The 25,505-nt window shown below is 40.4% G+C and overlaps 1 protein-coding gene across 7 annotated transcripts in view; it reads right to left on the reverse strand.

Moving 5' to 3' along the window:
- The window catches only part of caska (calcium/calmodulin-dependent serine protein kinase a), a 494,230-nt gene that overhangs the window by 112,569 nt on the left and 356,156 nt on the right, over positions 1-25,505 (reverse strand). Inside the window, exon 1 of one of the 7 annotated variants that reach the window (XM_041210841.1) lies at positions 11,920-12,326. The exons of the other annotated variants lie outside the window; for them this stretch is intronic. The gene's annotated coding sequence lies outside the window, so the exon portion shown is untranslated. Of the gene's footprint in view, positions 1-11,919; positions 12,327-25,505 lie in introns of those variants that run through there. 7 annotated transcript variants of the gene reach the window in all.

Consider the following 25,505-nt stretch of genomic DNA (forward strand, 5'->3'; position numbering starts at 1 on the left):
GTGATTTTGACATTTTGGTTCCTGCCTGATTAACTCAGCCCACCTGCCACATTTTTTGCTCCCAAAGTCTTCTTTAAATTCTGCTCAGAGTCATTATGGTGCAGAAGATGGCTATTCAGCCCATCAAGTCCATGAGGATCTCTGTAGACTAATACAACCAGTCTCTTTCCCGACAGCTCTGCAAGTCTATTTCCCTGAAGTGCCTGTCCAATTTCCTTTTGAAATCATTGATAATCTCTGCTTCCACTATCCTTGTAGGCAGCGAGTTCCAGGTCATTACCACTTGTTGCGCAAAATAATTCCTCACGTTTCCCCCATGCATCTCTTGCCTAAAACCTTAAATCTGTGTCCCCTAGTCTATGTACTATCAGCTGAGAACAACTTTTCTTTGATACCTGTCATAATCTTGCATATCTCTATCAAATCTCTTCTCTTTTACTCCAAGGAAAACAACCCCAGCTTGTTCTTGCATCTCTCTGCAATTTTCCTCTCCATGTTTTTCCCACTGGTTGATGGCCTATAGAATGTACTCAGTAGTGTAATGATACCTCCATTGTTTCATAACCCTAACCAAATAGATTCTGTCCTTGAGCCCTCCAGGAATTCTCTCTCTCTCTAGCATCATAATATTCTCCTTAATTATTACCACCACTTCTCCTTCTTATTTAGGCATATTTAGTTTTTTGAGCCAGGTCTCCATTATTGACGTTATATTCTTATGTGGCTATCTACACCTGAAGCTCACCAACTTTATTTACCACACTTTTGTGTTTACAAACATGCATAGTAAATTTAATTTGGACTTTTCTGCATTCCCTTTTACACTCACCCCAACAAATACCTTACTATTTCTTATTGTCTCTCCCTACCCTACGATTTGCCTTTCTAATCTAGCCAATGAAGTACATTTGAAATGGACTGTTGTAATATTGGAAATGTGAGATACAATTTGCACACAGCAAGCTCTCGTAAACGGCAATGAGATAATGACCAAACAATCTGTTTTTGTGATGCTGATTGAGGGATAAATATTGGCCAGAACAACAGGAATAACTCTAAGATAAAAGCAAAAAACTGTGGATGCTGGAAATCCAAAACAAAAACAAAAATGAGTCATTTGGACTTGAAATGTTAACTATATTCCTCTCCGTAGATGCTGTCAGACCTGCTGAGTTTTTCCAGGTATTTTTGTTTTTGTTGTGAACGGGAGTATTCAAAATAATGTCATGGAATCTTTCACATCCACTTGAGGGCAGATGGAGCTTCATCTGAAAGATGGATTAGAAAGGTTTATTGGATCTTGGGTCTTGCAGAAGTTAAACAACTTCACCTTAATTGAAGCATCCAGAGATGCTGAAACTTTGTAAAGGAAACACAGGCCTTGTATAATGGAGCTCTAGACCCTATTTCCAGAAGTTTGCTTCCAGGAATTTGGGTATTTCTTTTAAGAAAAGATTAGGAAATTGACTCAAGGATGTAACTAGCAGAATAGATAAAGGAGCAACAATGGATGTGGTGTAATTGGATTTCAAGAAGGCTTTTGATGAGGTCCCACATAAGAGGCTAATGGGCAAAATTAAAGCACCTGGAATCAGGGGTAATATCCTGACATGGATTGAGAATTGGTTGACAGACCAGAAACAGAGCGGGAATAAATGGGTCTTTTTCCAGGTGACAGGTGGTATACCACACGGATCAGTGCTTGGGCCCCAGCTATAATATATATATGTAGTTAGGAAGGCAATGGTATGTTGGCCTTTATTGCAAGCGGATTGGAGTTCAGAAGTAGGGGTGTCTTACTGTAGTTGTACTGGGCCTTGTGGAGACCACACCTGGAGTATTGTGTGCAGTGTTGGTCTCTCTACCTAAGAAAGGATATACTTGCCATTGAGGGAATGCAGCGAAGATTCATTGGGCTGATATCGGGGATGGCAGGACTATCATATGAGGAGAGGTTGGTTTGACTGGGCCTGTATTCACTAGAATTTAGAAGAATGAGGGGGGATCTGATTGAAAGATATAAAATTCTAACAGGGCTAGGCAGACTGGGTGCAGGGAGGATGTTTCCCCTGGTTGGGGAATCTAGAACCAGGGGCCACAGTCTCAGATATGGGTCAGGCCATTTAGGATGGAGATGAGGAACAATTTCTTCAGAGGGTGGTCAACTTGTGGAATTCTCTACCACAGAAGGCTGTGGAGACCGGGTCACTGAGTATAATCAAGAAAGAAATTGATAAATATTTGGATATTAGGGGCACCAACGGGAATGGAGAGAAAGTGGGAATATGGCATTGAGATAGAGGTTCAGCCATGATCATATTGAATGGCGGTGCAGGCTGAAGGGCCAAACGGCCTGCTGCTGCTCCTAGTTGCTATGTTCTAAGTTCCAAATAGCGCCAGGAGTAAAGGGGAGGTGAGAAAACCGGTAGAGAAACATTGAATAAGTAAAATCACATTAAACTGCAAGTGATAGGATTTCATAAATCCGCTGGTAATGAAAAGTCAGATTTGCGTCGTCCTTCATTTCCAAAGTGGAATTTTCTAATTTTCCCCCATGTTGCAATAACTTACTTTGGACTAGGCTTTTGTGGATACAGGTAGCCTCAGGTATCTCATCCAACAGACTATTCTTCATGATGAGGCTTGGCATTCACTGCTTCAGGGGCTTTTCAACCGTTTAGGGCAAGACACACAAACATGATGTTCTTCTCCTAAAAATATGCATGTACAAATATGCACTTTCCAGCAGGGATCACTGAATAGCACTGAGAACTATTATGTTTTATGATGTCTAACCCATAGCACTGAGATCAAGTGTTGTACCAAAACTGTTATCCCAGGAAAGCAGGCTTTGGACAGAATTATAGAATTTTACAGCACAGAGACCAGTTATCTCATCACACCTGGCTGAACAATTATCCATTTAATCCCAATCTACAATCTTTTCCTCATATGCTTTTAACAATTTATTTTTCAATTATTCATCCATTTCCTTTCCAAAAGTTTATAAAGATCCCATGTTCATCGTCTTCCTGGTCATGCAGTCCAAGTTGAGTCACTTTCTTCCTTCCCTTTGCGCTTTTGGTGAAGATCTTAAATTCATGGCCACAAATTACTGAAACCCTTCAAAGATTTAAGTACTTCTATTGCATTTCCTCAACCCTCTGCTGTAATGAAAAATATCTCTAGCCCAAGAGTGGGAAAACTACAGCTCGTGCATTACATGCAGCCAATGGGAGATTTCATATGGCATCTGAGCTAAATGGTATTATAACAATTATTAAGCACTTGATTACTAGAAGTAGTAAAATATAAAAACCCATTAAATCATTCTGTTGGTGGTTTCAGTTTGATGAACAGCAATCAACCTAAAGTTTTTTGTAGCTTACCAATTTTAACATTGCATCTTTGCTTTTGTAGTACACACTCATTTACATAACCTCAAATGGTATATGCTTATTTTCAAAACATCAACCTGTATACTTTTAACAGCACCACATTTAGCACCTGAACTTCAAGTTATTTGCCTCTTCAGTCATTTTAAAGCTTAACTTCTTAATGAATATTTAATTACCTCATAATTCCTTCCAAAGTATATCACCTCACACTTTTCCACATTAAATCTCATCTGATACCTATCTGCCCAATCTAAACTGTTTCGATTCACAATTGCAATTTTGCCTCTGATTCAGAAGGATGAGTTCAAGCCAATATTTAAATGTATAACTCTACAAAGTACAATGTTGAGGGAGTGGTACGCTGTTGGTAAAGAGACAGTATGGACACCGAGTACTCAACAGTTTCTATGAAGCAGGCACAGCCTGTTTGAGAATTGGGAAAGGGGAAAGCAGAAAAGTAGAAAGAGGGGTTGCCCAATTTCCAAAATTAATTCAAACCCATATTTTAGATCAAAGATATCTGAAAGCAGAAACCTTGGTAAAATATATAATCTATGGCTGTTTTTACATTTTAGCATAGCTCTAGAGAAAGTGGCACTAACCTCCAACATTTAATTGGTGGAACAGATAATCTTGTAAACTGACCTCATTTATGGACTTTTTTTTGCCACATGTGAAGACTGGCCATTAGAATCTGGCCAGAAACATGAGAGTCATGATGTAATAACTGGGAATCACTACAAACATCACTTGCTGCTGCCAACCCAGTTAAAGATGGATCATCTGGCATATCGGTATTAAAAAATCTGCAACTTGGCTTTCAAGTACTACCAGCTAAGTAAGCCCTTCACATTAAAACCACAGATATAAATACAACATGAAACCAACTGATATTACAGTGATGCAAAAGACTGTGGATGCTGGAAATACTCAGCAGATCTGGGCAGCATCTGTGAAGAGAGAGACATAGTTAACATTTCAGGTCTGAGACCTTTCATCAGAACTGGGAAAATTTAGAAACGTAATAGGTTTTGAGCAAGTGAAAGGAGTGAAGAAAAACAAAAGGGAAAGTCTGTGATAGGGTAGAGGGAAAGAGAGATGACAAAAAAAACAAGTGAGAGCAAGGTGGAGAATTAAAATGACAAGACAACTGGAAGCTCAGTCATGCTTGCGGACTGAACTAAGGTATCCTGCAAAGCAGTAACCCAGTCTGCATTGGGGTCCCCAATGTAGAGGAAACCACACTGTGAGCAGCGAATACTGTATACTAAATTGAAAGAAGCATATATGCAAAGCACTATTTCACCTGGACGGAATGTTAGGGTCTTGGACAGAGAGAAGGGAGGTGGTAAAGCAGCAGGTGTTGCATCACCTGTGCTTGCATGGAAAGGTGTTAGAAGGGACGGGGTATTGGGGACCGGGGTACTGCAAAGGGAATGGTGCCTATGAAATGCTGAAAGGGGTGGGGAGGGGAAGATGCCCCTTCCTGGTGGCAGAAATGGCAGAGGATAATCCTTTGAATACAGAGGCTGGTGTGGTGGAAGGTTAGGATGAAGGGAGCCCTATCATGGTTCTGTGAGGGAGATTTTAATATTACAGTGATCCATTAGGAAGGAAAATGCATTCAGGAACAATGCTTCATAATATATATGCAAATGAACTGAGTGATAATACATGATAATTTATTTGCTGCCAAAATAAATATTCACATCAAAGACCTAACTGATTAGTTACTGAGCTCAGCAGTGCAAGATAAAGAAATATTACTAGGTATTAACAACTTAATTTACACTGCTTCTTTAAAGCAAGGTCACGGCCCTGAAATGTTAACTTCGTTTCTCCCTCCACAGGTGCTGCCTAACTTGCTTTTATTTCAGATTTATAGAATCCACAGCAATTGGTTTTGAGTCAATAAAATGAACTTCATCTTAAAAACTCCTCTTGATCATTTTATTAATCTTCTTTATTAAGTGCCTTGTGGCATTACAATTATTAACTGATAAGGGACCATTCAAATAAAATTCAACAACTTGATAAGCATTTTAAAAAAAAATAAAACTTAAGGCTTTTAATTTACTTCCTTGCTGTTTCTGATAAGTAGCCTTTAGAAAAAATGATTTATTCATTCAAAGATTTGAGCATTGCAGGCATTTATTACCTATCCCTGCTACGTTCGAAAAACTGATGGTGAGCTACCTTCTTGAACCATTGGGTTCTGGTGAAGATGCTCTGTGTTCTTGGGTAGGGTGTTCCAGGATTTTGATCCAATGACAATGAAGGAATGGCAATACATTTCCAAAGCAAGGTGTTGTGTGACCTGGAGGTTGCTGCAGTGCATCTTGTGGATAGCATACATTGCAGTTATGTTGTGCAGGTGGTGGAGGGATAAGATGCTGATTAAGCAGGTTGCCTTGTTCTGGATGGCGTCAAATTTCAAGTGTTGTACTCATTTTGGCTAGTGGAGTGCGTTCCACCACAATCCCAGATTTGTTCTTTGTAGATAATAGAAATGCTTTGGGGGAGTCAGTCCCGACTCTAACTTGCTTTTGTAGCCACAGTATTTATGTGGCTGGTTTCACATGTACACTGACGACACCCAGTTCTACTTCACCTTCACCTCTCTTGACTCCTCCACTATTGCTACATTATCAGACTGCTTATCTGACATCCAGTACTAGATGAGCTGAAATTTTCTCTAATTAAATACTGGGAAGACTGAAGCCATTGTTTTCAGCCTCTGCTTCAAACTCCATTCCCTAACTTTACTTCACTCAAAGGGTGGTGAATCACTGGGATTCCCTATCCAGAGGGTTGTGGAGGCTCATTAATTATGTTCAAGACAGCGATCAACAGATTTTTAGGTTTTAAAGGCATCAAGAGATATGGGACACTGCGGGAAAATGGCATTAAGGTAGAAATTCATCCATGATTTTGTGAATGGCTGAGCAGGCTCAAAGGGCCGAATAACCTACTCTTGCTCTTGTTTCCTATGTTCCTAACTACCAACTACAACCCTCTTCCTGGCAACAGTCTGAGATTAAGCTAGTATGTTTGCAACCTTGGTGGCACATTTGATCTTGAGATGAGCCTCTGACCTCATATTCCTGCCATCACTTAAATCTCCAATTTCCACCTTCGTAACATTGTACAACTTTTCCCCTGATTCAGCCCATCTGCTGCTGAAAGCCTCATCCTTCCTTACCCCTGGACTCCTTCAGTTGTCTAGGCCCCAAACCCTGAATAACTTCCCTACACCTCCCTACCTCACTTTCCTCCTTTTAAGGCACTTCTTAAAATCCACCTCTTTGGCCAAGCTTTTGGTCACCTTACCTAAACTCTCTTTATGTGGCTTGGTGTCAAGTGCCTTAGGATGTTTCATTATAACAAAGGTGCTATATAAATTTAAGTTGTCATTGACGGAAGTTTTTGATCAATGCTGAGCCTTTGGATGTTTATGATGGGGAATTAGACAATGGTAATGCAGTTGAACATCAATGTGAGGTGGTTGGACTCTCTCTTGCTGAATATGGTCATTGCGTAGATCTTGTGTGGCATGAATGTTGTTAGTCACTTAATAGCTCAAGCTTGAATGCTATCCAGGTTTTGTTGCATGTGGAAATACAATTGGAAATGAACAATTGGCAATAATCAGTAAACATTCCCATTTTTGACTTGTGAGGGATCATTGATGAAGCAGTTGAAGCTGTCTAGGACACTGCCCTGAGGGACCCCTGCAGTGATGTCCTGGGGCTGTGATGATTGGTCTCCAACAACCACAACCATCTTCCTTTGTGCTAGGTATGACTTGGGCCAGTATGACTCCAACCAGTGGAGAGGTTTCTTCCTGATCCCCTATGGCTTCAATTTTTCTAGGGTCCCTTGGTGCCACACTCAAAGGCTGCCTTGATATCATGGGCAGAGTCATTCTCATCTCACCTCTAAAATTCAGCTCTTTTGTCCATGTTTGGACCAAGGCTGCTAAGAGGTTTGGAACAGACTACAGCTCTTTCTTGTCCTAATGAGAAGGTTTATATCAAAGGTAAACTTATCTCATTGAATATTAACCAGAGAAGTAAACAAAGAAAAGCTAATCTTCTCAAGTTCCTATTCACCAAGCAGGAAGTAAAAAGTGTTTTCCAAGCGCTGTTTTAAACAATCAATAGCAATGATGACAGCTGTATCAATTGGAAAGGTTTAACAGTAGCAAAGAACACTCAACATAACACTATTTAACTTAAGTAGAAACAGTTTTAATAGAATCCTGTTCATTCAGCACAAAAGTCTCAGTAATTTTTGCTATTTTGGAAACTGTGGCAAAATATTCACTGTTTCCCAATTTCATTTCAACACTCTCCTGAGAATTATAACAACTATATGTGCTATGATCAACTACAAATCTTCAGCAAATCAACATTTCTTTTAAACTGAGGAAGGGCAGAATAATTTATTGAATTAAACAAACATTGATAATTAGATAAAATGGTCAATATTCATTTTGCAGAATTGTAAAAAACTATGAAGCTTGTTGTCTATATTTCAAGGTCTAAGTATACGAAACACACAAAGGTAGATGGGAAAGTATGTTGTAAAGAGGACATAAGGAGGTTGGAGATGGATATCGATTGGTTGAATGTGGAGGAAAAAATGGAAAAAGATGGAGTATAATGTGGGAAAATGCTAAGTTGTCCACTTTGGCAGGAAGAATAAAAAAGTGGAGTATCACTTAAATAGAGAATGGCTGCAGAATTCCGAGTGCATGATCACAAAAAGTTAGAATGCAGGTACAACAAGTATTTAAGAAGGCTATTGGAATGCTATTCCTTATTATGAGATGAATTGAACATAAAAGTAAGGATGTCATGCTTCAGTTATACAGGGCATTGGAAAGTCCACATCTTGAGTAGTGTGTGCAGTTGGTGTCTCCTTTTTTCACGAAGGATACATTGGAGGTGGTTCAGAGGAGGTTTACTAGATTGATAGCTGGAATGAGTGGGTTGTCTTATGAGGATAGGTTAGATAGACTGGGCTTGTTTCCACTGGAATTCAGAAGAGTGAGGGGTGACTTGATTAAGTATATAAAATCCTGAACAGTATTGACAAAGTGGATGTGGAAAAGATGTTTCCTCTTGTGGGTGAGTCCAGAGCTATGAGGCACTGTTTTAAAATTCAGGGTTGCCCTTTTGTGACAGAGATGAGGAGAAATTTTTTCTGACGGTTGAGCAACTTTGGAATTCTCTGCCTCAGAAGGCAGTGATAGATTGATTCTCTTGCTTAACAAAAATCTAAGGTTTTTGGGGCAGATTGGAATGTAGAATTTGAAACAAACAGATCAGCCATGATTTTATTCAATGGCGGAGCAGGCTTGAGGGACTGAATGGCCTACTCCTGCTCCTATTTCATATGGTATACCAGGGAAATTTGGTTCACATTAGGTGTGAGCAATTAAAAAAAATAAATGACAACAAAAGAAACCAATAAAACAGGTGTGTTGTGTATTGGATTTCAGGCAATGTGCATGACAATTTCAAGTTAAATGCATAATGTAAAAAAAAAATCAACCACTAGTGAGCCTATCAGCAGCAAACATGAGAGAGAAACAGGCAGCGATTGGAGCAGCAGTGAAAACCGGCATCTGCGAGTTTGTGGGGAGGGGGGTGGGAAGAGGGAGAGAGAGAGAAACCTCCGCTCCTCATGCATTCCCCGGCACCCGCCGCCTATCCCTTGGCTCCCATCACCTTACCCCCTCTCCTGCTGCCAACCCACAGCCCTCTCACTGTTTTCCCCTGGTTTTTGGTGCGCATCCACATTTGGAGGTCTCAGGCCTGCTCCAGGTCTCTTTTCCCCTCTCACTGCACCATTTCCTCCCTGCCATTGATGTTGTGTCTGAGGGGGTGTGGGAGGTGCCTGCAAAGGGAGGCGGGTGTGTGCGCTAGAGGGGATAGGGGCAGGTACGGGTGCCAGAGTGGGAGGGGCAGGCGCGAGATGCAGGGAGTGGGGTGAGCATGTGCGCGAGACAGGGGTGTATATGTGTGAGAGAGAGAGAGAGAGAGGGAGGGAGGATGAGTGTGTGTGAGTTTGCTTAAAAACAAATACAGATCTCCCAGCTTTGATGAAAGGTCATCTGCCTGAAAAATTAACTCTGTTTCTCTCTCCACTGATGCTGCCAGGCTACTGAGCACTTCCAGCAATTTTTGTTTTATTGCTTGTTAAAATCAACTACACTCAGATTTTCCTATACTACTTGTGGCGAAGTAGCAGTGCCACACCTCCAGAGTAATAATTTGGAAATTAAACTAAAATTTGGGAAGCTTGGTCAGCTGAAGCTCCAATATCCTAGGCGATTATATTTCCGTCATTTTTAAAAATTGAAGCTGCTTGCTGAAATCACAATTCTCCTTCATTTGGTAGGTTTGAAATAAACACACCTCTGGTTTATTTTTCTTCACAATATGCTCCTCTCCTTCCCATAAATAGTGATTCCTAGAAAGGTTCCCATGGGTGCTCACAGGTTTCTAGTGCCTTGCCCATGAGACCAACCTTCAAGCCTGATCCTAAACAACTGGGTGGTAGCACAGATTGTTCAATCACAGCCAGGCTCCAAGTCTCACTTATCACCCACCAGCCTCCGCATTCAAAGGATCATCCTCCGCCATTTCTGCCAACTTCAGCATGATGCCACCACCAAACACATCTTCCCTTCAGCCCCCTGGTGGCTTTCCACAGGGATTGTTTCCTCCGGGACACCCTGGTCCACTCCTCCATCACCCCCTACACCTCAACCCCCTCCCACGGCACCTTCCCATGCAACGGCAGAAGGTGTAACAACTGCCCCTTTGCTTTCCCCCCCTCCTCCCCAACACTCCTTTCAAGTGAAGCAGCACTTCACTTGCACTTCCCTCAATTTAGTCTACTGCATTCGCTGCTCTCAATGCAGTCTCCTCTACATTGAAGAGACCAAACGCAGACTGGGTGAATGCTTTGCGGAACTGTCGCTTGCCATTTCAACACACCACCCTACTCTCATGCCCATATGTCTGTCCTTGGCCTGCTGCAATGTTCCAGTGAAGCTCAACGCACAACTGGAGGAACAGCACCTCATCTTCCGACTAGGCACTTTACAGTCTTCCGGACTTAACATTGAGTTCAACAGCTTTAGATCATGAACTCTCTCCTCCATCCTCACCCCTTTCCGATCCCCCTTCTTCCAATAATTTAAAAAATATATATTTTTCTTTCCCTACCTATTTTTATTTCGATCTATTGTTTTATCTCCACCTTTTAGCTCATTTCGATCCCTTCCCCCCACCCCACCCCCACTAGGGCCATCTGCCACTTGCTTGTCCTGGCTGCTACCCTTAATGTCCCCATTAGCACATTCCTTAGATAATATCACCACCGTCAACACCCTTTTGTCTATGACATCTTTGGCAATCTCTTCTTTGCCTCCACTTCTCACTGGCCCTCTATCCAGCTCTACCTGTCCAACCCCCCAGCTTGTATTTCACCTCATTTCTCTATTTCCTTAGCTTTGATGAAGAGTCATACGGACTTGAAACGTCAACTGTGTTCCACTCCGCAAATGCTGTCAGACCTGCTGAGTTTTTCCAGCTATTTTTGTTTTTATTTCAGATTTCCAGCATTTTGCTTTTATCCAAGTCTGTCCTTCCTTGATGTTCCCAAATACATACTTTTCAGATAAGAAGTTATTCAATAATGATTGGAAGCACTAAACTCAGATGATTTATCTCCTACCTAACAGTTGGACAAATTGTGTCCCATTGCTTCTATAGCCAAGGTCAGCTCTTTATAGGTCAGATTTGTAATTAAAAATATGTATGTCGAGCAGTGCTTTATTAGGTCAAAAACAACTTTGTTCTAATTTGAAACAAAAGATTCTGTAATGTACAATCAATTCAGTATTTGAATTAACATTCATTTTCTACTGAGGGCAAATCTCCAAGAGAACATGCTTAAAAACTTAGATAAGCTGCAAGTTAAAAGCAGTGTTAGACAGTGCATAAACATGATGTGCAATCAGAAATAGACAGGAAGCTCTAAACTATAGATGGGTAATAATGCTGGCTTAGAATAAACTTACCAAACATAAACCCAAAAGCAGGGATGTGATGGAAAACGCAGGTTCAATGAACTTGTGCGGCACTCTACCAAGCAGTAAATTATCAATGTCAAAGTTACAAGCAGCGAAGACTCAAGCATTGTTTTGCTTTTTTTCAAACTGGATCCAACTTGAATCAGCAGCATAACCCTATACTTTGAAGTATCCAGTCCAATCTTTTCACTAAGAGACATCTGCTAGGTAAATGCTTGCTCCTTCAAAAACCAGAGTTCTACCATGTACCCAAAGCTAGTGGAGTCCAGGCAAATGTATCTCAAGTTATACACTAGACATGATGGGTACTCTAAAATCAGATAAATAAAAATGCCAGCAAGTTAACAAAATATTCACATTCAAATGTACTGTGCATTTGCACATACAAATCATCCATGGGCTTGAACTCACCTAAAGAACCAATAGGTTTCCTCAGTTAAAATAGTGTCCTGAAACAATGCAACTTAGTCTCTGTCTGGTTAACGCCTTAAATCAGCAGTTCTCACAGCCAGTCACTTACAAAGCTATCGGTGTAGAACGGTTCCAAAATATACAAAAGATGATTATTGTTTCCTCCCTGTGTGAAATTTCACTTGTAAATCCAGTGACATCTGTGTTCAGAATTCCCCATGGCATCGGTCCTCAAAGGAAAGACAAATCCTAAAAGATTGGCTCTGAAAGCCTTTGATGCACACAGCTCCTGGTAACCTTAAAAAGATCTTGCGATTTGCTCTTTACAGACAAAATATGTGTGTTAAAACAGACTAGCTCTCAGATTTTCTTACTGCCCCATTCCACACAGGACATTTGGCTGGCTGGAGGCCAGAGACAGACTGAACAAAGCAGCCACGCAAAGTAGGAATGAAACGAGGGTGTGTAGCATTTGCCTAGGCTTTGTTGGAAATGAATACAAAATATTCTACACATTGTAATTAGTGCACTAACATTTGAGCTGAAAAATTTATACTACAGAAATTTAACAGCCCTGTAAAAGCCTCTTCATAAAACATTTCCGGCAGCTTCAAGGGCAACTAGGGATGGGCAATAAATGCTGGTCCAGCCAGCGAAGCCTACATCCTATGAATGAATTTAAAAAAAAATTAATCATTCAAGTCTTAATTCCAGAACAACTTTGTCTTATCAAATGATATATAATAAATTATCCTTTGTCGTTATTTTTGAATGGATGCATTCCTGCTTGATTCTTATATTCTGCTTTAAAATATAGTTTTTCTGACAATCATTGAAAATTTCTAGTGCTGGCCAAATAATACTCAACTATGTGAGGTCAGTGAGGGTACAGTACCAGGCAGGGAAGGTTTAGAGCTAGAGGAATGCTCCACTTGGCAGAGTTACAATTTTTAAAGATCCCTGCAAGCAATTGACTGCAAGCCCTTTAGTCTTTGTTAGATAATCCGTTTCTGCACAGAATCATTCAAATATTTTGGCCACCTAATGCTGTACTGCATAAGAATGACTGTTGAAAGCGAACTCAATTTTAAATAGTTGAAATTAATGAAAAGCAAAGGACATTTAGTTTTTAATTTCCTAAAGGAAATTAACTATTTCAAAGGTACAGACAAAATCATACCACAGAGTTAGCTGGTAAAAATGAGGTAGAAACAGTGGCAGTAAGGATGTCTAAAATGGGAACTTGGTGAGAATGAGAACTTGGTGCCAAGTAGGAGATGAGCTGAAAGTAGGTAGTACAGAACCTGCACTTCTTGAGCTAACCTGGAACTTAACTTTTGATTCATTTGTTTGGGCCAATAGTATCTCAAAGCTATGTGAATAAACAAACACAAAGGAGGGAACTACAAATATGAGTGGTCCACTAAAAATATATGCACAGGGAGTTGAATTAGAATTTGGTTTTCCAGATTGATATTACATGATGTGTTCAGTGGCTGTCACTGGTCACAGAAAGCTTAAAATAAACTGATGCACATTAAAAGATTTGGAAGTGGGATCACCACTCCCTTCCTCATTGACACTATGAATCTGGTCACCACTGTGTAGAGACAGATTTGACTTATGTATTTACAAGTCTACTGACAATACGCTGTAAGTAAGTCACAAGCCAAGTGTTAGGTATGGTGTAGTTGGGGCTGACTGATTAATTGTGTCAGAGTGATATATTAAGGGGAGCTGTTGTGTTATGAATATGGAGTTTATAAGATTGTTATGTTTTGGGACTGTGTCTTTAATATAAGGTAAAAAGGGGGTGTCATGTGACCTGTTCTGAAGACTGCCCAACAAAAGGCTTAATGACGTTAAGAATATTAAGGATTAAAGAGATGCCTGAGTTGTTTGCTGGAAAGAAGATGTAAGGTGGTCATACATGGAGACAATTGCTGCAGCATCTATGCTTACAGTGCTTAAATTGCTACTCTCCGAAGTCCTAGGAAGGTGTGGAGAATGTTGGGTTGTAAACAGTTATGCTTTAAATTGTCCATTTGCTTCTAAGATAAAAGAGAGTTGGGTAATCAAGGATAGCTAATCAGTATTTCTACCTGGATACAAGGCCCATTTGATTCATGTTGTCATGGAGATTGGCTTTGAGAGGGGAAGAGTTTCTAACATATCCCTGACACACTCAGTCACAGGCAGTCTACCAGTATCCGGGAGGCTGGAAGTCTTTATGGTTTACCATGCAAGAATGTGGGTGGGAGCTCATGTTCTGACTGAAAAGAACAAATTCATGAGGAGTTAAAATGAGGGTGGAAGCTTAAGCTAGAGAAAGAATATTCAGGAAAACTCTCACTGTGAAGAACAATTGTGGGGTTAAAAGTTACCAGGCTTGGAAAGGAAAAGAATGTCAGTAAACCCTTGGGAGCTAAGAATCACTATGGACTGGTTCCAGGAGAATTGATTGTCTACCAAAAGAACAGTGTAACATATACCTGTAAAATGTTTCTTTTTGATTGTATTAGAAGAAAAAGGTGAAAGTTCTGTTCCGAAATTTATAGTACAAGTTGCCTACAAAAATAGTGTTTAGTCAATAGTGCTTTCATCCTTTTGTTACAGCAAAGATCTTAAAACGTGAAATCATGTTATGCCATCCATTCAGCTATTAACTGGAAGGTCGAATTCCTTTTTAAAAGTTATCATTTCCTACTTGGATTGGAATTGGAACTCCTGTGAGAACTCCACCTTAAGCTGAGGCACATCATGGAATGTGATTGTAACAGGAAAAAAAAAGTAGAATTCTAAAATGAGATTTTGACAAAATTAGTTGCATACAGGGAAGGATGTGCTAAACAGGCTAATACTATACATAAGTAATATAAATTTGAAAGTTGAACAGACTAAACAAAATGATTGTAACATCAAAAGAACTATGATATGCCACTCCTGTAAGATGCAGGAGTTTTGTGAACCAACACATATATGGGGATTTCACCAACTCATATTGTTTGAGCTCAAAATCTTAAAAACTTGAGAAGACCGGTCTTCCAGGAAAGGACAGAATTTTTTTTCAGTGAGCATTTGAGAGGATAGTCAAACAATGAGAATTAGAGAACTTGCAACGGAGGAGGAAAGATGGGTCACAACTGAGGGGTGGGGTAAGGCTGAAAGGGAAGTTTGGGGCAGAAGCACCCAAAGCTTGTAGATTTTAAACTCTAGTTTCCAGTGGGGAAAATGAGGACTATGGGCAAGATCATCAATTAAATAGCAATGGCAACAACAAACACGAGCTAGCTCAGTCAAGGGTGGTGAGGGGTGTGGGTGGAGATTTGCAACAAAGCTAGAAATGAAGTAGTGATAGAGATTCAATAGTTAGAGAGCTGCTTGGTACTTTGCAGTCCAGGCCAACAGTTCTGGACTCAAAATGTTAACTGTTTCTCTCTCCACAGATGCTGCCAAACCTGCTGAGTTTTTCCAGCACCTTATACTTCAGATATCAAGCATCCACAGTATTTTTACTTTTAATTTCTTTCAGTTCTGAGTGTATTGTCTTTCAAGTGCTAGGGTAAGGGACATATCGTATAGACCAGAAAAGATTTTGCACTGGAAGAGAGAAAGTAACCATTCACCATGATCCATGAAGGAGCTAATGACAAGTTAAAAAAAAAGGCCCAGGGTCCCGCAAATTGAATTTAAGAGATTAGGAAATAAGATCAGAAGGTGCTAATGAAGGATTACTTCCCAGTCATATGCTAGTATAGAGAAGAACAAGTTGATTAGGGAAATCAATGTTTGGCTAAAAGGTCGGGAGCTAGAAAGGGATTCCACCTTGTCACACACTGGCACTAGATTTGGGACACATGGCATCTACCTCACAAGGTAGGCAAGCCTGTTTGCATTTATAGAGGTCCTTTCACACCCTCAGCACGTTCCAAAGTGCTTTACAACTAATGAAGTAACTTCCAAAATATGGCAGCTATTTTGCACAGAACAAGCAAGGTCCCAAAAACAAGAATGTGATGCTGATCAGATAATCTGTTTTTAACTGTTGATCAAGGTATTAATATTGGTCAGGGTAGATCTCCCTTTCTCAAAAGGGAGCTGTGGAGCTATATTGAAACAACTACAGCTGTGAAAGGAGATGTGAGAAGGATTATCAAATGAGTTGAACCAAGGAACAAAAATGAGCTATCACTGCTGGGAGTATATTATAGGCTTTCAGTCAGAGGCAGAATGAACAAATGTGTAGGCAAATTGCTTAGAAGCACAGGAAAAAAGACAGTAATATTTCATAGAATTTCAACTGCCCTAACATTAATTAGGATACATTCAATGTGAAAGGTATTGAGGGCACAAAATTCTTCAAATGCATTCTGGAGAACTTTTATGCTAGCGTACAACAAACCGAACAAGGGGTGTAGTTCTGGATTTAGTTTTAGGAAATGATGCTAGACAGGCAGAAAGGGTTTCAGTGGGAGAACATTTTGGTGGCAGAATCATAATTCAGTTAGGTTTAATGCAATTTTGGAAAAGACAAAAGCTAGAGCAAGAGTAAAAATTTTTAATTTGTGAGAAGGCCAATTTTACTCAGCTGAGATGTGGTTTGACAAAAGTAAAATCAGTGTCAGAGCAATGGGAGGTTTTTAAGGAGAGAGAGGGCTCAAAACAAATTGCTTCCAGAAAGAAAAAAAGGATGGAACTCCCAAAACTAGACTCCTCTGGATGTCAAAGAGGGTAAAGAGTAGGATAAGGGAAAAGAAGGGAGCTTCTATCTGCCAGAGAGAGCTTAATACTGCAGAAAACCTAGGAGTATAGAAAGTGCAGAAGTGAAATTAAAAGCAAAATTGAGAAAGCAAAGAGAGGACATGCAAAAATATTGGGAAATCAAGAAAAACAAATTTGTTTTATAAATATATAAAGAGCCAGAGGATAACTATGGCATGAGTAGGGCCGCTTAGAGTAAAAAGGTGTAACGGTGGAAGAAGTGGGCATGGTTCTCAATGAATATGTCTGTTGTCAGAAAAGAGGACGATGATGCAGACATTCTAGTTAAGGAGGAGGAGTGTGAAATATTAAATGACATCAACATATTAAATGGCATCAACAGAGTGAGAAGGGAAATATTAAGAGGTTTAGCATCTTTGAAAGTGGATCGCTCTCCAGGCTTGGATGAGATGTATCTCAGGCTATTAAGAGAAGCAAGGAAGGAAATAGCAGAGGATCTGACCATCATTTTGCAATCCTTTGGGTACAGGTGTGATACTGGAGAACACAAAGAACACAAGAATTAGGAGAAGTAGGCCATTAGGCTCGTTGAACTGATTGTGGCTTCAAATCTACTTTCCTGTCTGCCCTCCATAATCTTCAACTCCCTTGCTGCTCAAAAACCAGTCCAATTCAGATTTGAATATATTAAATGGCCCAGCTTCCACTGCTCACAGGGGAAGAGATTTTCACAGGCTAACAATCCTCAGAGAAAAAAATTCTTCTCATCTTTGCCTTACGTGGGAGACCCCTAATTTTTGAACTGTGGCCACTTGTTCTAGACTCCTCCACAAAGGGGAAATATCCTCTCAGCATCCATTCTGTCAAGTCCCTTCAGGATCTTGTGTGTTTCAATAAGATCACCTCTCATTCTTCCAAACTCCAGTGGGCATAAGCCCAGCCTGCTCAACATTTCCTCATAAGGTAACACCTTCATTCCAGGAATCAATTGAGTGAACCCTATTTGAACTTCTTCTAATGCAATTATATCCTTTCTTAAGGAGACCAAAACAGTACACAGTACTCCAAATGCGGTTCCAGGGCCCAATACAGCTGCAACAATACTTCCCTACTTTTATACTCTATTTCCCCGGCAATAAACATCAACATTCCATTTGCCCTCCTAATCAATTCCTGTACCCTAATATTAACTTTGTGATTCATGTACTAGGACACCCAAGATCCCTCTGTACTGTAGAATTCTGCAGTCTCCCATTCAAATAATATCCTGCGTTTCTATCCTGTCCAAGTGGACAAGTTCTCATTTTCCATCTGCCTAATTTTTGCCCACTCAGCTTAACCTATCTAAATCCCTTTGTAAGCACCTTACAACTTACCTCTCTTGATGTTACCAGCAAATTTAGCAATCAATCATCCAAGTCCTTGATATAGATTGTAAACAGTTGTGGTCCCAGCACTGATCCCTGTGCCACTCCACTTACCAACCTGAAAATGACCCATTTATTCCTATTCTCTGTTTCCTGTTAGCTAACCAATCCTCTACCCATGCTAATATCGAAACCCCTACACCACGAGCTCTTATTTTGTGTAGTAACCTTTGATGTGACACCTCGTTGAATGCCTTTTGGAAATTCAAGTACACCATATCTACAGGTTCCCCCTTTATCCACCTTGTTAGTTACTTCCTCAAAGAACTCCAATAAATTAGTCAAACATAATTTCCCTTTCATAAAAACCATATTGACTCTGCCTGATTGTATAATGATTTTCTGAATGTCCTGCCAATATCTCCTTAATAATGAATTATAGCGTTTTCTCTAGGACAGATGTTAGGCTGACTGGCCTATAGTTTCCTGCTTTCTGGAAAAGGGGTGTTACATTAGTGATTTTACAATCTGCTGAGACATTTCCAGAATCTAGTGAACTTTGGAAGATCACAACCAATGCATCTACAATCTCTGCAGCCAATCTTTTTGCAAACCATCAGGTCCAAGGGACTTGTCAGCATTTAGTTCCAATAGTTTTCCCAGTACCTTTTCCCTCGTGATTTTGATTTAAGTTCCTGCATCCCTTTTATCTCTTGATTTCCAAGTAGTCTTGGGATGATTTTTGTGTCTTCTACAATGAAGACAAACACAAAATACCTGTTTAACATTTCTGCCATTCTTTTGTTTCTCATAATTAATTCCCCAGTCATATTAAGCAACAAACTCTCATTTTAGTTACTCTCTTCCTTTTAAAATATTTGTATGTAGAATCTCTTACTCTCTGCTTTTATATTTCTAGTTAGCTTTCTTTCTGACTAAGATTTCCTTCATTATTTTGTGGTCATTCTGAACTGATTTCTAAGATCTGTCCAATTTTCTGACCTACCTGAGGATTGCTAAAGTTGTTCCAGTTCTTAAAAAGAGAGGAAGGAATGCACTGAATAATTATAGGACAGTCAGCCTAACTTTGTTGGCAGAAAAATTACTGGAAAAAGTCATAATTTAGAAAGGCAGAGATGTTTCTAACACACAAAATCAGGTACAACTTATCCTGCTACTCTCCAAGATATTATTCCTCTTTAAAGTGGTCTGCTGAGAAGTGTAGAGGAACAGGGTGACCTTGGAGTGCATATTGACAGATCTTTGAAGGTGCTGGACAGGTAGAGAAGGTGGTCAAGACAGCATGTGGGATATTTTACTTTTATTAGCTGAGGCATAGAGTATAAGAACAGGGAGATTATCTTGGAACTGTATAGAAAACTAGCTGGCCTAAAGCACTGTTCTTGTCACCGCACTAAAGGAAACACAGAATGCTTCAGGAATGACCACAATGCATCCCTGAAGAGGTCAAACACACCTGCTGACTCATGGGGGGGCCTTGGCTTGTGACTGATCAAAATGGAGATGGCTAATTCAGGAAAGGCACCAAGCGCATTGAGACTTTTTGTTGGGAACATGAGGAGGCAGCACACAAGCCTCTAAACAACGCATCTGCCCAGCATGTCAGAAACTGCAGATCAGGCATCGGACTTATCAGCCATTTCACAGTGGAATCAGAGTGGAAACAAGTCATTCGCTATCCCAAGGGACTACCCAAGGAGAAAAGATGATAGAAAGATGTGTGCACCATTGAAGGTTGTTATGAATCTGAAGTTTTATAAGATGATTATGTTTTAGGACCGTCTCTTTAATTCAAAGTAAAATGAAGAGAATCATGTGATCTGTGTCTAATTCTGCTTGGTAACAGGCCTGGGAGGCATGGTTACTATGGGTCCAGAAAGGGCCAGGGTGAGACTTACTGGGAGCAAAGTGTAAAACGTTCACAGCTGAAAACAAAGACAAAAGCAGTTGGGCTAATTGTGGATAGGCTGTCTCCAAGTTTTGGGCAGAAAAGAGAAAGAGAGAGAGGGGGATTGATCTCAAAGAGAGACAAAGGTTGCAGCTGGTGTAGTTAGCAGAGAAGAATTTGAGAGTTCTCTGTGAGCTACCATATAGAAATGCAAAAGGACAGATGGTCTCTGGTGAAAGAGACCAAAGGCAAAGGAATCAGGAAGATTCATTCTGGCGTGGCCAGAGGATGGAAAAGAATTGTTGGACTGAACCTTACTGCTGGTATTCGGTTCAGGACTTCTCAGAAAACTAAGAGAAGCATCTTTCGACAGTCACTTGACGTTATGACCCGATGAAACGGAAAGCAGCAAACCCACTGGAAAATGGGAATGATACTAGACTGGTTCCTGTAATAACTGCAATTCTGCAGATAGCAGGCAGTGAAGTATTAGTGTGACATGCGGTTTTTGGTCATGTTAAAATTAAAGGGGTGATATCTTTTCTGTAGTTTAGTGCATTAGTTGCCTATTAAGTATTGTTTAATCACTGTTGCTTTTATTTTGTTTGTTACAGTAAAAGTCTTAAAACTTGATACTTTGTTGTGAGATTCCTTTAAGTTGGTCATCGGAAATTCAAACATATTTTTAAAAGTTATCGTTCTCTATGGGGATCATAACAGGGTACAGAGAAGATTTACGAGGATGCAGAAAGATTGGATAGGCTAGGGTTGTTTTCTTTGGAACAGAGGAGTCTAAGAGCAGAAGTGTATCAAATTGAGGGGTCCACGCAGAGTGGGCAGGAAGCCCCCCAGGGTGGGGTTCATAACAGGTGGTATAGATTTAGGGGAAGAGGTGGGAGGTTTAGGTGTGTTTCAACAGAAAGCTGTTCACCCACAGTGTGGTGTGGAAATGGAACTCACTGCCTCAAACTCCTGCTTGAGGCAGAAACCTTCATTGTATTTAAAAAAATCTTGATTTACATTTGAAGTTCTGTAACCTACAAGACTGCAGACGAAGAATTGGAAGGTGGGATTAAGCTGTATAGCTCTTTTTTTTTTGGCTGGCAGACACGATGGGCTGAATAATCTCCCTCTGTTTTGGAAGGTTGGGCGAGAAAGTAGCTGCTTCATTTCCAGGTAAGTCAACAGGAGTGGAGTGGCAAGCCAACTTTGAATGTTATGCCATGGAAGTTACGGGCCTATATATATAAAAAACCTATGGAAAGATTTCAAAGAAACTTGATACACAGGATATGGCCCAAGGAAGAACTGACTAATTTCTAGTTCCGGATCTAGAAATTTTTTTTAAAGGATCTGTTAACATTGGGAGGTAGGATGAATTTTTTTTGGAGAATGTTGTGGATTGTCTCAGCTGCTGTGGGGCAATTTGTCACAGGCTGTCAAAATGTGAGCAGAGTTTTCAGAGCAGGTTGTTTGATTACACTTCAGTGAGGTGCAAACTCTTCTTTTTTCAGCTTTGTAGTTACAGAGCATCAACCAGGCAGGGAAAAGCCTCAAGGAAAAGCTGCATAATTGTAATAACATTGAGCTAACAGAATGGGGTGGAGGTATGTGCTCTCCTGAGTGCCCTCTTCACTTGCTTTTCTACATTTCTATTAGATGGGTGTATTGGCTAAAAAGTAGAATTCATCATCAGTAATTATGAGGTAATGCACTTCAGTTGAAAAGCAATGTTTACACTCTGGATGTTAGCAGGCATGGTACTGTGGAAGAGAAAAATAAGTTGGGAGTTCCAGATTAACAGGATATTAAAGGGAAGTTGATAGGGGTGTAAAAATGCTAACGCATTCTAGCTTTTGTCAAGAGGTATTGATAACCCTAAATAAAATCTTACCACAACTTGAGTTACAGTACTGTATGTAGTACTGGGCACCAGAATTCTGCAGTCAGAATTTAAGGAGCTAGGTAGGAAATTAGCAAATATGACCTCAAAAGTAGTAATCTCCTAATTACTCCCAGTACCAGGTTTGAAAGAGAATTAGGAGAGCGCAGATGAATGTGAAGCTGGGGAGAGGCCTTTAGATTCCCGGGACATTGGGACCAGCTCTGGGTGAGTTGGACATGTACAGGCCAGAGGGGGTTTGCACCTAAACAGAGCTGGGACCAATTTTCTTTTGGGTGAGTTGCTACTGCTCTTGGGGAGTGTTTAAACTAACATGGCAGGGTGTGGGAACCAGGAGATAATACTAGGCAGGGATACCAATGTGCACAGGGAATTGGGAAAGACAGGTAGCACTAGAATGGGAAATAGTAAGGCATTAGGTAGGGTCAGAATAAGGAGGAAAGTAATAAAGTCTAAATTAGGGTTACTGTGCATGTATGTGAATGCATGGAGTGTGGTAAACAAGGTTGGTAAACTGCAGGCACAAGTAACCAAGTGGAAATATGATTTTGTGGTGATAATGACTAGAGCTAAGGGACTAAAAGGTACAATTATATTGCTTGGTGTAGTCTATAGGTCACCAACTAGCAGAAAGGATGTAGAAGGACATATTTGCAAGTAAATTACAAAGAAGTGCAAGAATTATAGAGTAGTTATAATGGGATGCTTTAATTATTCTAATATAGACTAGGGCAGTAGTTGTGCAAAAGGGCAGAGAGGAACAAGAGTTTCTAGATGTGTTCAGGATAATTTTCTCCATCAGTATGTTTCCAGTTCAGTGGGAAAGGAGGCATATCTGAACCTGGCTCTTGGGAAGGGTTTGGGCTAGTAGATCAAGTGTCAGTAGGGTAACATTTAGGGACAGTGATCATTATATCGTAAGGTTTCAGTTGGCTATGGAAAAGGCAAGAAGCAATCCAAAGAAAGAATAATTAATTGGAGGAGAGCCAACTCCAAACGGGGTGAAAATAAATCTGGCCCAGATAAACTGGAAGCAAAAATTGGCAGGCACAACTGTAACCAAACAATAGGCTGTCCTGAAAGAGAAGATAGTTTGGGTGCAGTCGTTATATTCCCATTAGGAAAGGTAGGACAAGCAAATACAGAGCTTCCTGGACGAGATAGGGAGTAAGATCAAACAGCAAAAGATTGCATATAACAGATGTCAGGTAGATAATGCAATTGAGAATCCTGCTCAATATAGAAGTATCAGAGGGGAATCAAAAAAGCAAATAAGAGAAGCAAAGAGAGTATGAGAAGAGACATTGAAAATAAAAGGCAGTACCATATAAATATGGGCATTTAAATAGTAAATGGGGAGTAAAAGGAGGAGAGGGACTGATTAGGGACCAAAAAGGGGATTTACTCATGGAGGTGGGTCATGGCGAGGTGCTAAGTGAATACTTTGCACACATTTTTACCAAGGAAGAAGATGCTGCCCAGGTTATGATGAAAGAGGAGGTAATTCAGACACTAGAAAGGTTTAAAATTGATAAGGTGGTAGTGTTGGATAGGCTGACTGTACCTAAATTTGATAAGGCACCAGGACCAGATGAGATGCATATAAGGATACTGAGTGAAATGAGGGTGGAAATCTCAGAGGCACTAGCCATAATTTTCCTATCCTCTTTAAATACAGGGTGTGCCAGAGGACTACAAAATTGCAAACGTCACACTCTTGTTCAAAAAAAGGGTGTAAAGACAAGCCCAGCAACTACAGGCCAGTCAGCTTAACCTCGGTGGTGGGGAAGCTTTTAGAAATGTTGATTTGAGACAAAATTAAATGTCACTTGGGCAAATGCAGATTAATTAAGGAAAGCTAGCACAGACTTGTTAAGGACAAATATTATTTAACTAACCTGCTTGAGTTTTTTCCTGATGAGGTAACAGAAAGGGTTTATGAGGGTAATGCCATTGATGTGGTGTACATGGACTTCCAAAAGTCTGATAAAGTGCCTCACTATATGCTCATGAGCAATGTTAGAACTCATGGAATAAAAGGGACAGTAGCAAAAAGGATACAAAATTCACTGAGTGACAGGAAACAAAGAGTATTGGTGAATGGATGTTTCCTGGACTGGAGCAAGGCTTATTTTAGTTTTTCCCAGGGGTCAATGTTAGGACCCCTGCTCTTCCTGATGACCTAGACTTTGGTGTACCGGGCATAATTTCAAAATTTGCGTAAGACACGAAGCTTGGAAGTATTGTGAACTATAAGGAGGATAGTGTTAAAACTTCGAAAATAGGCAGGTTAGTGGAATGAGCAGATAAGCGGCTGATGAAATTTAACAGAGAAGTGTAAGGTGGTTCATTTTGGTGCAAGCAGATTCAGTTGTGGAATTTTTTTTTAAACTTAGTCATGGGATGTGGAGAGACACTATAAAACAGCAGATACAATTCTGAAATTGTGTGCAGGAGCAAAGGGTCCTGGTGGTATATACGCACAAATCACTGAAGGTGGCAAGAGAGATTGAGGAAGTGATTAATAAAGCGTATGGAATCCTGGGATTTATAAATAGGGGCAGAGTGTACAAAATCAAGGATGTTATAATAAGCCTACATAAAACACTGTTCAGTCTCAACTGAAATACTGTGTCCCGTTCTGGGCGCCACACTTAAGGTGCAGAGAAGATCTATGAGAATGGCTTCATGGACGAGAGCCTTCAGTTATGTGGATAAATTGGAGGAACTGGGTTGTGAAGAGAGTGTTGAGAAGAGATTTGATAAAGGAGTTCAAAATCATGAGGGATCTAGACAGAGTAGATAGAGAGAAACTGTTCCCACTGACAGATGGATTGAGAACCAGAGGAGACAAATTTAAAGAGACTGGCAAAATAATTGATGGTGACATGACAAAAATTTTTTTTTATATAAGGGGCATGGGTATCTCTGGCAAGGCCAGCATTTGTTGCCCATCCTTAATTGCCCTGGAGCTGAAAGCCATTTCAGAGGGCATTTAAGAGTCAACCACATTGCTGTGGATCTGGAGTCACATGCCAGACCAGGTAAGGATGACAGATTTCCTTCCCTAAAGATCATTAGAGAACCAGATAGGTTTTTAAGACAATTGATGGTAGTTATCATGGTCACCATTACTGAGACTAGCCTTATATTCAAGATTTATTAACTGAATTTAAATTCCATCAGCTGCCATGGTGGGATTTGAACCCATGTCCCCAGTGCATTAGCCTGGGCCTCTGGATTACTGGTACAGTGACAATACCACTACGCCACCACCTCCCCAAGCAGCAAGTGATCTGGAATGTACTGACTCAGAGTGTGGTGCAGGTAGATTCAATTGTGGAATTCTTTTTTAAACTCAGTCATGGGGTGTGGGTGTCATTGGCTCGGCCAACATTTACTGCCCATCCCTAATTGCTCTTGAGAAGGGGGTGGTGAGCTGCCTTCTTGAACTACTGCAGTCCTTGTGGTACAGTCCCATGTGTCTGCTGCCCTTATCCTTCCAAATGGTAGTGGTCGTGGGTTTGGAAGGTGCTAAGGAGGCCTGTTGAATTCCTGCAACGCATCTTGTAGATGGTACACACAACTGCCAGTGCGCGTTGGTGGTGGAGGGGGTGAACGTTTGTGGATGGTGATGAATAGGGAATTCAAAAATTATCTGAAAAGGATAAATTTGCAGGGCTAC

This window comes from Carcharodon carcharias, chromosome 18, assembly GCF_017639515.1.
Source record: "Carcharodon carcharias isolate sCarCar2 chromosome 18, sCarCar2.pri, whole genome shotgun sequence".
In the NCBI taxonomy this organism is placed as follows: Eukaryota; Metazoa; Chordata; class Chondrichthyes; order Lamniformes; family Lamnidae; genus Carcharodon; species Carcharodon carcharias.